This window comes from Chamaea fasciata, unplaced genomic scaffold, assembly GCF_029207755.1.
Source record: "Chamaea fasciata isolate MVZ Bird 193981 ecotype frontalis unplaced genomic scaffold, bChaFas1.0.hap1 SCAF_1, whole genome shotgun sequence".
In the NCBI taxonomy this organism is placed as follows: Eukaryota; Metazoa; Chordata; class Aves; order Passeriformes; family Sylviidae; genus Chamaea; species Chamaea fasciata.
In genome coordinates, this window is record NW_027094086.1 from 20361212 (window position 1) to 20376754 (window position 15543).

Here is a 15543-nt window from a genome sequence, read left to right on the forward strand (position 1 = left end):
TTTCCATTCCATTTATTTAATTCTTTTCAGTGTCCTTCTTCATATTTCTCCCATGTAACCATTTAAATTAATCTATACTCTCTCTTTAGTATAAGTTACACTGTTTAGGCCAATAGAAGAGACTTAGAAATCTGGACAGTCTCTTTATCCCTTTTTTTCCTCCATACTTCCATCCATCATCATGACTAATATACTTGAGGAGACTGGGTAACTTCATAGGGTATAGGGAGAAAGACCCAAGTCAGTGTGCAGAGGAGGAATGGGTAGAACTGAGAGTAATTACTCACTTACTTTCACAGCAGAAAGACAGTCAGAGTATGGTCAGCAAATAGCCACAACACTGCCAATCTGAACTTTGACAAAATTATCAAAAGTGATAGGAAAAGATGCTCAAGTTATTGTGATCCTCCACCACATCATGGAAGAATCAGGATAGAAAAACATGAGATACCATTATAGGCTGTAATGATTCCGGAGTTCATGGAACTGCCTCCTAGGCGTATTTAACTCCATCTGCCATCAGACTTGCTGTTAGTGGCATCCTATGCACAAAGGACTCACAGAAGTTTATCTCCTGTTCCACTAGCAGTAATACCAAACAATGAAATAATAATAATTTATCCTCAGAATAAGCTTCAAAAACCAGTTAATTATCACAAACCCTATAAGCATATTCTCAAATACTTTAGAATAGGAAGCTTAAGTGATGTGATAAAGGTTGCAGGTAAGAGTAATGTCAGTGGTCCACACAAGAGGTGTGGACCCCAAGCCCTTGTCTTCCTTGTTGTGTAGGATACTAGAACTTTTCTGTTCCAAAGTCTGTTGAAATAGAGTCCTTGTAGCATCAAGTGTTTAAGTAGCCTAATTCCAGTGAAATCAGGGATAACACTGCATGCCAACAGTCTTTGGAATAAGGCCCAAAAGCGCAGTTCAACACTATGCCTCTAGCACGTTTCCAAATATTGGAACTGCTCTAGTGCCAGTGGAAGCAGTCTGTGCACTGTTCCTCAGTCACGAACTCGCCCAGCAAGCACAACAATACTCAAAATGGTAACGAGGATGCTCTCATTAACCTACTTACATTGAGAATAAAATAAGATGTCAGTTTACCTTTAGCACCTTTACAGGCATCTGAATATTCCCATCTCCAAAAATTCTCATTACTTATGTCTTCAACACACAGGTAAGCAACAGTCTACCTTTTAACAAAAGACAAAACTAACCTTGACATCTATAGATTCTCAAGGAAGTCAAGGAGTACAAAGTACATCTGGCCAAAAAGCCAAGTCTTGACAGGAAATTCCAGATCAGCTTTGGACTTCCTAAGCAGAAAAGTGCCAACTGTCCTTAATTAGATGCGCTGAGTTCTGTGAGGACACAAAGAAACTTATTTCCCTGCATCTCATCATGGTCTTAGTAAATGAAAGAAATAATCATGATCCGCTGATCAGGATGGCTTTAAAACTTCCTAAAAAGTGGCAAGCAAGATAAACATGATATTTTTGCCTACAAACTTACTACTTAGGAAAGAATATATTATACAAATAAAATATTTGGAAGCTGAGGTTTTATATTTTTTTAACAGTTTCTTTTTAATGAAATTCTAAATCTATGAAATGAAAAAATAAAGACTTGTGAAAGTTAAATGTCAGATGACTTACAATAAATACTTTTACTGATAAAATAATTCTACATTTTTAAAAACTCAGATAACACAATGGTAGGTCTAACTTTACTAGGAAATGTGCCATATGTTCACTTGGGAAATCCCGCTGTTAGGGCTGGTATGGACACATACAAAAACTGGCACTGACCACACACAAATTGTGCATTTGAGGCTGAGTAAGACAGGGGAAAAAACTAAAAAAAAATAGACGAAGGAAATAGGAAAATCGTAATTTGAAAACCCTTTGTTATTTATTACGATAGATTACACCACAACAGTACTAATTCCTGAAATGAATAAGAAAGTATGCCTCACAACTGGGTATACCTCCCAGTATATTATTTTTAAGATATCTTTAACATGAATAACTTAGACTTATTTTTTAATTTCCTTAGCTCAATATAGATTATGGCTTCTCAAAACTCCCTGCAGAATTCTCTTTAATACATTAGCTGAAAGAAAATATGGGAAATTTCATTTAAATATGACAAGGCATAGAATAGTTGCAAATAATTACATAAAATGTATAATTTTAATTAGTTCTCTTATCTTTTTCCTTCTGAATATTACACAATATATACAATTTGCTTGGTCTGCAATAACATTCCAGTGCCTTGTTCTACCTCACTTGCCAGTTCTGGGCATTTTTAAGTATTCCTTGATCAGGGAAGTCTATGTTTAAAAATGAAGTTGTTACTGATTTTAGGCAAATTCAGAAATTGAATTGAGATTGTTTGACCTTTATAACAAAGACACCCAGATTCATCCCACCTAAATGTAGATGACTAAGGAGTGCAGTTTGGAAAGCTAGCCACATTCTTCTTCCTGTATAATTAATAGAAAGAAAGAAGAAAATGTAGGGGGAAAAGATCATGTGACCCAAAATTGCATGAGCACCCAAAAATAGATTTAATGAAGTGTTCTTATGCTTGTCTAATTACTTTATTTAGGACGTAGGAATATATATCTGTGGTTGTATTTCTATTGCTAGATCTGAGAACATTTTCCAGTTCCTGCCTTGGTTGTGTTATGACATCATATCTGAAAAAAAAAATCTAGGTGTGCACATTCTTTCCCTTTTTCCAACTCATTCATTTTCCCTACATATAACACAGGTATTTTAGGAATCTTCATGGTTTCTAGCAAAACTTCTACTGATGGCAGATATCACATATAAAAATGAAGCCTTCAAATCCAGGGATATGGGGTTTTTAAACCACTATCCTGACCTATGCCATAATTTATATAAAGAGCTACTGAGGCAGAAATTGCATTTGGCAAACAAGAAAACCAATCTATTTGTCTAATAAATGTACAAATCAATTCTTCAACCTGCAAGAGCATGATTCTATTTTGTACTAAAATAATTCATAAATGCTACTAATTTTTTTTTTTTTTCATTCCTGCAGGGCAGGTCAGCTTCCTACAGGAGAAATACATCTCCACAAAATAAATTTCTGAAAACTCTGGGTCAAAATCAGTTCTCTGCTTTCCTACAGTTCTTATAATTTACTGAAATGGCTAGGCATCCCAACCTTTTAGTATGAATATATACATTTCTCCATGTCCATACACATAGCATATAATATATAAATAATATTTCTAAAAGTATTAAAGGAGTACTATTAAGGCGGAAGAATCAGGGTTAGACGGAGTGAGACTTCATTCCCCTGGCTAAAGGAATAGATCCTTTATCCAACAGGAACATTCAATTTTCTATACACTTGCTGAAGAGGTAGAGAAGTACGTGTAATACACAAGGATACAAAAGGCTCAATATTCAGTAGATGCTGCACCTTGTAGAATAGTATATTTCGACCAATTTTACCTTCAGATGATTTACAATCAATTGATATTTCCTTGCACCTCATTATAGTACATGAATCCTACTTTATGCCTCATTTGCAGTTCTGGATGGTTCACCAATGAGATGTGTCTCACTAGACAAGAACTGCTGGCTTAGAACAGAGATTTGATTGATTTTTGAAACAGTGCACTGAAAAATTCATCGGCTACAAAAGACATTTCTGTTCTTCACTTTCATAAAAAGTGATTGGTTTCCACCTTTCAAAAAAACAAAAGGTGATTTAAAATACTACTAAAGAAGTATTATGCATGATTAATAATGTAAAATACTAATAACAGAACCTGAAAATACACTCACTAAGAGTTTGCAGATATCTGTCTTTCCTCTCCATTTCAGGATGAGGTATTCAAGGTGCAAGTTGATTTCTTCAGTGCTCACAGGCAGCTTGTTCTTATATCTCTTACTCACCAAATTATAGAAATTTAAGCAAACAGTCAGCAAAAAATAAATCCTATGACAGTCCAACAATGATTACCAACTACGTAAATGCCCCCAACACAGAAATTTTTCCAATATATGCACTCAGATAAAGAGATAATATTTTCTTCATGAAAGACACAGTTACCACAGTTACGACATCCTTTACACAAGCGCTTTTTTTTGGTAAGCAGGCTGACCATAACTTTCCTTGTTATGTAAAGAAAATAACAATTATATTGATCTTGAAGTCCATGGTGGTTATACATTGCAGAAATTGGCTCTAATTCACAATGAATTTGAGAGTTTAATTAATTTTATAAATTACTTTTTTTCACTTTTTTTCAGATGACTGATTTGGTCCTTAAAGGTCCAAACTGGTGTTGGGTGTCAATGTGTCCAAGCGATCTGAGACAGAAACAAGGACTAATGTATGTGCAAACTAAAAGATCATTCTCCAAATGGCAGTAAGATTAAAATCAGTCTTTTCATTTAGTTTACCAGTGGCTGACAACACATCTATGCACCAGATTGTTTATTAAGTTTTGCTATTCAGTCCACTGGTTAAAAATTTGAGCCTTCCATATCTTGGGGATGAGTTCAAAGAGATTAATTTATCTTCCTTTCATGTCATTATGAGATTTATGGTCTCCTGGGTTCCTCCTATATTCATCTGATTGGAATACCAGAAGAATATTTTCCTGATGATCACACACTTCTGGAATTCATTTCCTTTGACAGTGTCATGGAGCCTGGATTTTATAAGCATTAAGGCTGTGTAAATATTTTACTTTGGAAAGGTTTCCATTTAATACAGCAGTTCTATTTTAGTGGAATAAAGGTATTATTGGCCACTTGGGAAGGGAGTTAGGGTTAATTTCATAATTGATCGCTGTAACTGTAAGGCTTCATGATATTTGGTGACATATCACAGAATAAATTTCTAAATAAGTCCCATTTTCAGACAGAAAAAAAGTGCTTCTGAAAGAAATATCTGTATGCCACACAGAGTGAAATTTCAAATCCTTGTCTTGAGCAAACTCTCCTGGTTTGGTTAGCTTTACCAGGCTTAACACTGAAAACAACTGACAGGTTTTGGGAAAGTCTGCCAAAAGGACATGAACATTCTTATATGTGCTCTTAATTACTTGAAGGAGGAGCAAAGAAGTAAAATAGGTGAAAATTATACAGATCTGTGTTAGCGCATCAGTCATTACTGCAATGCAGTTTATCACCACCCAAAATAATTTTTTTGAGAAGTTGAGACACTATTAGTACTGCACTAAATATCCAAAGCTCAAGTGTTTGAGTCCCATCTACAAAATATTCCTATCTTTTCCATTATTTAAGTGACGTATCTTCCTCTTTTTCTTCTTACACTGGTTCTCAGAGTCATTATATCTGATATTCTAATTTTGGAAAGAATGTCTGCATTAAAAATCTGCTGAGTAGAAAATAAATTATACTTTACTTCAATTTTACTTCATTCAAAAGTTCAAATTTCTTGCTTCACATGTTGATATATGTATATATTGATATTAGTAAATTAAAGTCAATTCTTCAATCTTCATTGTACATACTTGAGATAAAAGAAGCACCCAAAATATATATTGTTTTATAAGAAATGCATATCCGAGTTAAATTTGGTTTCTTTCAAGAATACTTTTTTGTTCTAAACCCTGTTAATAAATGGTACAGGAAGATTAATCACTCCATGTCCATTTTAGGAATAAAACGCAATTATCTCATCCTAGTGAGGAGGTGGAATTACTGAACAAACCTTTGAGTTGTCAAATTTCTTATACTCAAGGGTTGAGATTGTTGAACTAATTGTGATTCCTCTTCTAGCTTAACTATTTTTCATGGTTCTAACTGCAGCATAAAGATGCAACTGAAGCAGCTCATTTTTTGTCAGCCCAGCACCTCATGCCAGAGTCAAAAAGACTGAATTAAAATTAATCTACCTCTTCAAAAAAAATCAGGTTTGTGCACTGATTTGGAACTTTAGAATGCAATGTCCTCTTCAAGCTTACCAATTTATTTGGCATTATAAAGCAAATCAGATGTTTTTTGCTTTAATCTCCTTGGCTTTCCTCGGCATTTTAAAAAAAATTTTTAGTGATCATCAAGAACTCATTTAAAGTCCAGAATTTTCACGAAGTCATTACAAATGTAATGTTACGTCTTGCAGCTAAAATGCATTTCTTTCTAGCACAACCTTACTGTAAGAACTCTTCTCCTTGCCATTTTCTTTTTACAAAGAAAATGGGGTTTCTGCAGCAAAGTTCATGGTTTGTCCTAGTACAAGCTGCATAACAGAAACTGGCTTAGCCAGATAAATTACATCTAGGGGCCAATTCAAGCATATAATACCAGCTGACAAAACAGTGGACCAGAAATTTGGAAAACTCTGTTTGGAGCAACTTAACCTCTTGATACTCTATGAAGATGATACACTTTCTGAGGTCCCTAATAACATTTTCGGGAAGCTCAGTGCTGCAGAACCAGGAACTTGATGATATCATTTTCTAAAAACTCCAGGGCATGATTACAGGGCACAAAGCTGCATAGTAGTGCAGGAAGTCAGAACAAGTCACATGTATACACAACCCACTGCATTTCATACACAGACATTACCTTGGATTTTAGAACTCCACTTAAGAGTCACTAACTTCAAGTCACCTACATTTCCTACTTAACTTGAAATGACATAGCACTGCACTACTTTGATACAATTACGCCCTTAAAATGTCTGTGGCTGTCTTCATTCTGCTTAGTGAAGACTGTAGTGAGCTCCTTCTATTTAAGGCACAAAATTAAGATTTCTCCAAGGTTGGGAGAGAAGTATCCAATTAGCTCATCACAAAACTGAAAGGACATTTAGGAATGGTTGGGGAATTACTGGTATTAAAGTGAGGAAAAGAAGTGAACTACATTAAGGGGAAAGTAAAAGAAGCGGCTTAGAGAAGAAGAGTGTCTGTCTTTAGGTGAAAAAAATCATGGCTATATCTCTGAAAGTACTTTCAATGTCTAACCAGAGTTTGGTTTTGTTTCTCACACCAGTGGAAAAGAGATAGTGACACACAAAAGAAATTAGGTAATCAACTAAATAAATAAATAATACTACAGGGACATTCCAGAGAAGGCAAAGGGTTGAAACGATTTGGCTTGAAGAAGGGGCAGAAAAAGAAACAGAAAAATCATGATGAAGACAAGGTAGAGAGAAAATTGTACTGCTTAATAATGTAACTTTGAATTATGAAAATATGGACACCCTGATCCTATTATATTCATTTCTGTTACACTTTTTCCTCGAATCTGACTTAATAAAATAGATTGACAGTCACTAACATTTTTAATCTTACCAGGTAAAAAGATAAGTGACAACTAAATTGCACTACAGAAGTGATTTCTTTATCATTTGTGACTTCTAGAGACACATAGGAAAAGCCAAAGAATTTGCACCAGTAATAGCTATACAGTCTCACTTTTCTTTTTTATTTTTTTCTTCTTTTTTTTTTCAGTCTATATAGCTGTGGTAAAAAAATATGAAAACAAAAAGCCATTCGTTTAATTGCTTCCTGCAGATCCCAGAATTACTTGGCTGCTAGAAACAATAAACTTGACTTAGCAGAGTTTCCTACCAAACATTAGAAATTTCCCTCGGCTACACTCCACAGATGTATCTTATTCACTCTTGCACACCATTTCTTTTAAAATATGAAATATTAAAAAATCTGTTATTTATAATTCTTAAGAGATCTTAGCCTGCAAAGAACAGAGGACAGTACAACTAAGGATTATGAGCACACACTGAGCTCTAGCACCCAAGTTTATGTAAGGTCAACAAAACTGCACTCCAAGACATGCTCAACCCAGAAAGGTATTGGCCTCATTAATTTAAAAAAATAATTTATAAATGCTGCTACTCTCCTTTTTTTTCTGATATTTCTTTTTTACAGGATCAGTTCAGTTAAAAGCAAAGCTACATTTAGTGCCATGTTAGCTGCAGTCAGTACTTAATAAAAATGTTCAATACTCTAATACAGATGATATCTGTGCTTACAAATTTAAGTTATTAACGGTGTTTTAGCACAGGTAAAGACAGAACTGTGCTACACAAAAATGTAACACCACAATAGAAGGCCAAATTCTCTTCGGAGATGCCAAATATCAGCACTGCATATCCAGACATCCCCGAGCTCAAGAAGAAAAATCAAATAGTAAGTGATAGCTTTCAATAAGCAGCACGCACCAAATGTCAACTGAGAAAAAATAAAATAATCAGTAACAGTAAGCAAAATAAAAACATCATGTTGTAATGGAATTAATTTTGAAAAGGCTCTCTACTGCAAACTGTGAAAAAGAAATTCCCTAAAATCTACATGAGATTAGCTCACTGTGGAGAATGATTGCAGCTGAGTTAACATTGTCACTTAAAGCTGGAATTGAATATTTTTGTTATGTTCTTAATTAAAACACTCTAGTATTTGAAAAGGAACATGGCAGTTTTAGACTGTTTATTAAGGTAGGTTAGTTCTGCTACAGTTCTAGAATTTTCCTCTTCTCTTTCTCTCTTTTACAAACAGATTATTTTTCTCTAAAAAAAGGATCCAAAATTGTAGCTGCCTTTGCTCAGAGGCCCAATGCTACTCAATATAGGCTCTACAGCTAGATAAAGACTCACCTTAAAATAATCATAAAAGGTATATTTTAATAAATCCTAGTCAGTTAGAGAAAATAAAAGGGGAGGAAGGGAAACAATGCACAGCTCCGAAAACCCCCCCTGAAGTCACAGTGTGGCTGCACATCCTGAACATTGTGTCAGAGTTGACATTTCATGAGCAGGAGATCCAGAAAACAAATATTAGGAGACAAAGAGTCATACAAGGAGTTTCATTTCTCAGAAAACAGACAGTTCTGCAAAGGTAATGGAGAGAAAAAGCTCCACCTCTTTTCCAGAAGTTAGAACAGAATGAATGTGGTACAATCCATTGCAACCTAATAATGACAGGTAGAAACAACGTGTACTCATTGTAGGTAGTCTGGACTCTTAATAGACAACATAAATATCATTCAGGAACTCCTTACAGAGACCTTGAATTACAGATGGTATCAAAGTCCTTACTCATCTTCATAAGTGGGTGTAGCTTAATCCTTGTCGTAAGTGTCTAATTATTTCATTAAAATTTCCGCACTAAAGGATTTCTGACTTTCTTGGACCCAAGGAACAACTTCTCAATAATTAAATACTGTACTTTCTCTGACTCTCTTCCCATAAATTTCTATTGCTTCCTTAGGCCATGGTTATTATTTGATTATTTTTTAATGTCATCTGAGATTGAGACTGCAGATAAACTTAACTTCAGTTTCTACCTGAAAACTGGAACAGCCATGAAATGCTGATCCACACCCTCAACCCTATGTGTAGATGAATTAAATAATTAAAAGAGCAGTTCTGTGAAGAAAAAACTAATGTATTTGTTCTTAACTATTATCTCAAGAATCACAGAAAGCACACAATGAAAAGAAAGCACAAGAAAAAAAAGCAAAACCACTGAGTTTTTGCTTAGTTGTCAAATTGACATTGGTTTTACTTTACAGCTCTAAGGACTATTAATGTGGTAAAAAATGCTGGAATGGGAGTAGGAAGATGAATATAAAACCTTATTCAGATGCAGTTCAAATCCTCTAAAACTTAAATCTTTAGTTAATATGTTAAAAATACTGTAGGGTACCTCTAAAGCCCTTTTCATCCTGTTCTAGCACCAGGGAAAGTCACTGTGAGGCCTTTGCAGTCACGCATGGAAAAGAATGCTGATTCAATTTTAAAGTCAACCTGCAAATTTCTTGTATGGAGTATTAAGTTTATTCATTAAGTGGAAGAATATAATTATGCTTATCAACAATTTCGGGGGTTTTGCTACTGTGGTAGTCAAAAAAATGAAAAAGAATTCATATTTTTATGCCTTACATAAAGAATTCTGAAAGGTTTAGAGACGTGCGTGCTCTGAGCATGAGCAAATCCGCACACAGCTTTATCAACCTGACTCTTGAATACCAACACAGTTTAAATACTGTTTCTACACAATTATTTTATATTTCTCACCGTCTTTAAATATGTCAGCAGGTAAAAAAATAGGTAAAAAAGTTAAAATACCTCTATTCTACTTCAGAATCAGGTAAAATACTTTGCTTTCAAATATCCTTAGTCGCCATGGGTCCAAGTTAAGGGGTTTTAACACATCTGGCCTAGAAATCTATCAACTCGAGTACTCAGAAATAGAAACAATCAAAACCCGAAGTTGCACTACAGTGATGTGTCAAAACTGTTGCAGCAGAAAAATAGTTATAATCTCAAAAAACGGGCAGTTTTCAGCTTTTCCAAAAGAAATATAATTGACTGACTTCAATGTTCCACTGTCATGTTTTAAATTGCAATAAACTACCATCAGTGCTGTTCTCAGTGTCAGTTGTTCATGATCTAGCAATTAAAGAAGAATCATTTTAAAAATATATAAACATGAAACAGATGGACACACATTTTCATTTTTTATTTCCTGCTGCTCTTTCATGTTTCTTGTCTCACTTATGCCTGCTTTTTCCTCTCTCCTCCTTTTCTCTCTTGTTTTGGTCTCATTTTTCCTCTCTGTTCACACCCTGACATCCCCAACTGCAGTCCCAAAAGACAGATCCTACGCTGCCAGCTCATACTGGCATTCCTCCCAAGAATGGAAGGAAAGGGACACAGGAAACCACTTTCAATGCTACTGCCATTGGTAATACAACAGAATAAAACCTTTATATGCGGGAAGCACCTGTATACATTTCATAAAGAATGCATGCACAAATACGGCATCTTCAGACCCAAGTAGCCTCTTGTTTGCATTTCTTACTCAGAATAAAATTCATCCTCCAACCCCCCTATATAATGTGTGGAAACCACCCTAAAAATCTTCTTTTTTTTCCGAAGTAAGAGGCTTGATAGAAAATAAACCCCCAAATACATATGTATCTCTGAAAAGAGAAAACAAGGAAGAGGGAAGTAGGATATATCTTTACTGTGTCTGCTGGCCTGGAAAATAAATACCGCTGTTGTGCAACTCTGCAGCTGCTCACTCTCTCAATTTGTTGTTTTCGTTCTGGTTTTTATGATTTAATCTCATACCCTTACAGTTAATCTCAAAAGGGTTCAGGCAGCTTTATTTATTAGTCTTTCTTCAGATCATGAGCTTACAGCTCATGATCTTTTCCTATACCAAGAACCAATTCTCTTTTTGTGACAAGCCTCACCTCTGATAGATGTAGCAGGAATAAATTGACTCATGACACATGAAAATGAATATTTTCACAATATTTTCTCTTTCTTTTTTTTCACTGAATCTCATGAAAAATATCCTTAAGGATGTTTTTCTTTCACTAATATAATGCATGAAAAATATATGTTGTAAAATTAAAGTCATCAGTTTCAAATTTTGAAAAACATTTTGGATTCATAAAATGCAGATTAGGGAAAATAATAATAATTTTTTAAAACCCTGAAAAATTCACATCCACCTGAACTACATAAAACCATTTCAGATATATATTAATAGCTGTGTCACTGTAACCTTGCTTTGGGAAGATGCATGAGTCGTTTACTACTTTTAGAGAGCTATGTATATGTACAGAATAGAGGTTTGTGAAGCAACATCTCTGGAATGTAACAAAATATTTACAGGTTAAAACACTGAGTTCTATGTGGAAATTTACTGAAATGGCTTTACAATGGATCCTACTGAGAATAAGAACAATAATTATTTTAAAAGCTAAGTATGGCAACGCTGCATAAAGATCTAACAATTCAGGCGAAGAAAATGACAAATCAAAATCTTCTTATCAGCACTAGGTTCCTTGTTTCCCAGATTTTAATTTTAGGATGTTGTACACATTTTAATAGGACATTACAAACATGGGCTTTGGAATGAAAAAAACAGGCTTTTCACAAGCTGATTGCCTCCTGAGAATGACTGAAAAAAAAAAATATTATGTCTGTTCAAATGATTTTCCTGCTAGAAATAAAACACATATTGTATGATGATTTGTGTAGATCTTGGAAACAATAGACTACATGAAAGACCTTGATGAAAATAAAATAAAATAAAATCAGACCCCTTTGCCTAATCCAGAATTAATGTGAGTCTTCAAATCAAAGAACTGCAGCTATAAATCTACCATCTGTGCTCAGCAGACCTCAGAATAGACCTTCTGAGTCTATGGATTACTTAAAATAATATTTCGCATTTCTTGGATTCACATCATTTTGCAGTTTTCAGGGAATCTAATGTTACACTGTATCAGCATTCATACAACCTGCAGACAAGGTTAAGTCTATGAAAATCACTACATATGATTACAGTTCAACTTTGCTTAGCTCGAAATCTCCATGTGAGACAAATTACATCAGTCTCACCTCAAACAATGTCAAATAAACCATGGTCATTTAGTGAATCATACGCATGTGCCTGCTGCCCCTGCCTTTCCTACAGGTTTACTATATAACAAGCAGTGAAAGCACCATAGGGCAGATTGTGGTACAGAATTTAAACTGAAAGAGGGTAGATTTAGGCTAGATATATGGAAGAAGACATTTACTGTGAGGTTAGTGAGGCACAGGAACAGGTTTTCCAGAAAAGCTGTGGATGGCCCCATCTCTGGAAATGTTCAAGGCCAGACTGGATGGGGCTTTGAGCAGTGGTCCAGTGCAAGGTGTCCTTGCCCATGGCAGATGGTGTGGATCTAGATGATTTTAAGGTTGCAGTCTAAGTCATGCTATGATTCTACTATATGAACTAGAAAAAAAAAAAGTACTGAAAAACTGTTCTGCTCTTGGTAAGTACAACTTACTTCTGAACTTTTTTTTTACATTTTGTTTTTTTCTGTAATGGATCCAATATAAGAAACATCCTTGGAGAATGTGCAATCCAAAATCATCCCAGGCTTCTTCAGGCAACAAATTACAGATCAGTCAAAGATCTATAATCAGGTACCTATCTATCTGTCTAAACTGACCTATCAATTGCAAATGGGACTGTTGCTTACATCAAGGAAACAGAATACTAGTCTAATGGTTGAAACAATAAATTTTTAATGAAAAATAATACTAGTAAGGAAAACAGGAAAAAAATGTGGTGAGCACTACTCAAAGATGGAAAAACAAAAAAGCACAACCAGAAAAGACACAGTAAGGAACGAGACAGGAAGGACATTGATGATCTTGAGATTAAAGGAGTGAATGTTGCCCTTTACTCTGTGACCAACGTGTCTCCAGATGACCAAGATAAGATATATGATACCTGATTTAAAGAACTTCTAAGCAATGATTGCTGTAACACCCATGGAAGCTACAAAAAGAGCTAGAAAACCCTTGACAAAAAGAATATATTTTACCTTTCTATTCAAATCATAACCAAAAGTATAAAATCTTAGCAATACCTTTCTTTTCACAAGTGATTATTGTTTTTAACATTTTAAATTATTTTTTGTGCTAAAACTAATGTCCTTGGGAAGAAAAATATGGAAAATATAGTTCTCACTATATTTCCATTATCGTGATTGTGCAAGGCAAGCAACAACCACTTCTAAATACTTGAAATGTTTTTGTCTGTTTCCTTATTATGTTGGACATTTTGAATGGCCAAATTTTTCTCAAAGAATTCCTTCTTGTAGACAAATGGTCTAACATACTAGTTAGTTGCTCAATTTCTGCAGATACCTAGTTTAAGAACAGAAAATGTTCCTCCTTCCTCCTTCTTCACCCAACTTTATTTACTGAGCATGGTGTTATATGGACTGGAATATCCCTTTGGTCAGTTTGGATCATCTGTCCCAGCTCAGGACAGGTACTGAGTCTCCTCCCAAACTCCCATGCAGCCCCAACTTCTTCACCAGGGTGGCAGTACAGGAAGCAGAAAAGCCCTTGGCTCTGCGTATGCCCTTCTCAGCCATAGGAAAAACATCTCCTTATTACCAACCCTGTGTTCAGCACAAATCCAAATCATAGCCCCATATCAGCCATCTGTGAAGAAAATTAACTCTACTCCGGCCAAAGACAACACAAACTGTAAGTCTTCCTGGTATTATTGATGAGAATAGCAATGGCACCACAGCACACAGAGATCCAAACTTAAAGTCTCTCCCCATCATTGAATTCTGGGGTAGTCTTTCTCAGAGCTGTCAATATTCTCCTTTAAAAGCACATTTGACCAGTAAGACTTTGAATGCGCATCATGGAAGAATTTTTTCATTGGGTCCAGAAATAAGAGGTCTATGTGAGAAACATTAGGGAATAAAAATTATTCAGAAGACCCTCTATCCTTCAGTAGCATATAATATATATATCTTATTCTAAGAATACTTGTATATGTTAATTATGGAACATCAGTATTATTATCCAAATAAAACATGAAGAGGCTAATAACTGAAAAAACTATCTGAACTTAAATAATATATCAAGTAGAAGTGATCACAATCAGCAAAATAGTTCCAATTTCAGGCACAAAGCCTACATGCTTCCTGTTGGAAAATATTAGTCTATAGTGTCCATGTTTATCATTTAACTCTACTTAGGGCAAATGCATATTGCATATATCAATTATATATATATATATTTATATACCACTCTCTGCCTTCATATTTCCATATGCATATAATATAAAAACCCTTTCAGAGTTAAATTGCTGCTGGTAACAAGAGTTTGGGATTTTTTTATTTTCACATTACCTATTATATCACTTCCTGGCAAAATTAAGGGGAAAAAATGAACCACAAAAGAATAAGTCTATCTTTCCGGCTCCCTAGTGTCAAGTTAGGATGCCAGTCAAGTTTTTCAGAGCCTACATGTGTAACTAAGGAGCACTCAGGACAACTAAGTACTGAACCCAACAGCCAGTATCAGAGCAAACAGCTCTGACAAATAGTCAGAATAAGTTAAACAAAAAAAGGTTGGATTAATTACATTCAATTTGTTCTAACGTAAGACCAAAAATAGGAAATAAAATATGCAGGAATACAAGAGGTGATGAAAAAGGAAAACTATTTTAGTATAGTAAATGTAAAAGATACTATATCTAACTTGTTTCAAGCTCTCAGAATAAATGCTGTAATGAGGTCATATCTGGGCAGCAGAAAAAAGCTGCCAGATTATACTGCTCTGGCTGCCAAATTCCAAGGCAGCTGGAGGTCTCTTGCATGTGTGTGAGGATATCATTTCCATGGAAACACCTGAGCAATCCCACTCTCATCTTTCCCTTCCAATATTTAAAGTTCCATAACCGTGTTGTTTATGAAAAAATTAAATTCATTCAATTAAATAATTTTTATTTTTGTGCTCCCATAAAACCTAGCCACTGAGGTTGAGAGTTTTCTTTCAAAAGGTGCCTTTTGGTATAATCACATCAAGAAAAAGGGACAGAGGTTCCTGCTCCAATCTGGCTAAACTGAGTCTTACTACACTAGCACTGATAGAGTCACAGTTTCAAACAATGCAAGTAATGTTAACATAAACCAGGGAAGGAAAAATATTTATACTAATGACAGTAACTAACATCAAGAA

The 15543-nt window shown here is 34.9% G+C and overlaps 1 protein-coding gene across 21 annotated transcripts in view; it reads right to left on the reverse strand.

Annotated features, from left to right (window-relative positions):
* RIMS2 (regulating synaptic membrane exocytosis 2) overlaps positions 1–15543 on the reverse strand; it is a 452662-nt gene that overhangs the window by 321042 nt on the left and 116077 nt on the right. The window lies entirely within an intron of this gene.